Genomic DNA, 2,262 nt, shown 5'->3' on the forward strand with positions numbered 1-2,262 from the left:
TAAGTTCCAGCTATATGCTGTTCATAAAAAGTAAATTTTACATATAAAGCCACAAAATGTTAAAAGTAAAAGGGTAACATCTAAAATACAAAGGACTAGTTACAATTCAAAAATAAAAAGACAACTAAGTTAAAAAATAGGCAAATTTCAGCCAGCATGCAGATATCCCGGGTTCAATCCCTGGTCAGGGCACACACAAGAAGCAACCATCTGCTTCCCCTCCCCTCCCTTTTCCCTTTCTCTCTCACTTTCCCCTTTGCAGCCAGTGGCTTGACTGGTTTGAGAGCTGGCCCTGGGCACTGAGGATAACTTGGTTGATTTGAGCATCATCCTCAGACAGGAGTTTCTGGGTGGATCCCAATCAAGGTGCATGTTAGAGTCCATCTCTCTATCCCCCCTTCTCTCACTTAAAAAAAAAGGAAAAATACCTGAATAATTATTTCTTTAAAGAAGATATAAAAATGGGCCCTGGCAGGTTGGCTCAGTGGTAGAGCAATGGCCTGGCGTGTGGATGTCTCAGGTTTGACTCTCAGTCAGGGCACACAGGAGAAGTGCCCATCTGCTTCTCTACCCCTCCCCCTCTTGCTTCTCTCTGATGGCTCCATGGCCTCCGTCTCAGGCCCTAAGAAGATCTCAGTTGCTGAGCAACAGACCAACTCCCCAGATGGGCAAAGCATCACCCCCTAGTGGGTTTACCAGGTGGATCCCAGTCAGGGCACATGTGGGAGTCTGTCTCTGCCTCCCTTCCTCTCATTGAAAAAAAAAAGATATAAAAATGATCAATAAGGACATGAAAAGGCACTTAGAGTCATTGATCATCATGGAAATGCAAGTAAAACCACAATGAGGGCCATGGCCAGTTAGTCCAGTAGAGCATCCTCCTGAAACAAGAAGGTTGCCGGTTTGATCCCTAGTCAGGGCACACATAGGAAGCAACCAAAGAATGCACAACCGAGTGGAACAACAAATGAAAATTTCCCTTTCCCCTCTCCTCTCTCTCCTTTCTTCTCTGTGTCTCTCTTAAAAAAGAAAAAAGTCAATAAAAAAAATTAAGCCCTGACTGGATAGCTCGGTTGGTTGGAATGTCGTTCTGGAACACAGAGGTTGCTGGTTTGATTCCTCAGTCAGGGCACATACAGAAGCAGCTCAATATTCCTGTCTCTCTCATTGAAAGAAAAATAAATACAATGAGATATCATTAAAGATATCCCCCAGCCTCTCTCATTAAAAGGAAAAATAAATACAATGAGATATCACTTCATACATTAGGGTGAATATAATAAAAAAGACAGTTAACAACAAGTGTTGTCAAGGATGTGGGAAGAGTAAAACCCTCATACACTGCTAAGTGGAACTGGAAGGGTCACAGGTTAAAAGATCAATATACAAAAATTACTTGTGTTCTCTCTTTCTGGACCAGGTGGAGCAGAAGATACCATCATGGGAGTCAACATCTGTCACAAAAAAAGACCAAAAGTTTCGGTGCATGAAGTCTATGAGCCAAGACATCTACCTAAGACTGCTGGTCAAGTTGTACAGGTTTCTGGCCAGAAGAACCAACACTACCTTCAACCAAGTGGTGCTGAAGAACCTAGGTTGTTCATGAATTACCAACAGGCTGCCTCTGTCCCTTTTCCGGATGACCCAGAAGATGAAGCTTCCTGGCCAGGATGGCAAAACTGCTGTGGTTGTCGGGACTATCACTGATCAACTGCCTGTCCAGGAGGTACACAAACTTAAGGTGTGTACACTTTGTGTGAACAGCAGTGCCTGGAACCATATCCTCAAGGTTGAGGGCGAGATTCTCACCTTCCACTAGCTAGCACTGGATTCCACTATGGGCTGTGGCATCCTCCTGCTTTCTGGTCCTCATAAGAATGGAGAGGTGTACAGGCAGTTGTGCAAGATCCCAGGGACCCCTCATAGCCACACCAAACCTTAACTACACTCCAAGAGCCAGAAGTTCACATATGTGAGAGGCCATTGGGCCAGCCACAGCTATAAAAACTATCCTCAGATTCTACGTTGTTACTAAAAAATTTTTGGATGCTTAAAAAAATAATCACTTGTATTTCTACATACTAGAGAGGAACAATTGGAAAATAAAATTTTAAAGCACATTTATAACATCCCTAAACATAAATTACTTAGGGAAAATTTGACAAAATATGTGCAAGATCTATAGACTGGTATGGTAACTACTAATATGGCTAAGATAAATAAAAAGAGAAACCATGTTCATGAATAAAAAGAATCAATTTT

At 42.4% G+C, this 2,262-nt stretch overlaps 1 pseudogene; it reads left to right on the forward strand.

Moving 5' to 3' along the window:
- Positions 1 to 1,440: 1,440 nt before the first annotated feature.
- Positions 1,441 to 2,035, forward strand: LOC136381847 (large ribosomal subunit protein eL18 pseudogene; annotated as a pseudogene).
- The last annotated feature ends 227 nt before the right edge of the window (positions 2,036 to 2,262 follow it).

The sequence above is a fragment of the Saccopteryx leptura genome, chromosome 10 (genome assembly GCF_036850995.1).
Source record: "Saccopteryx leptura isolate mSacLep1 chromosome 10, mSacLep1_pri_phased_curated, whole genome shotgun sequence".
Classification (NCBI taxonomy): Eukaryota; Metazoa; Chordata; class Mammalia; order Chiroptera; family Emballonuridae; genus Saccopteryx; species Saccopteryx leptura.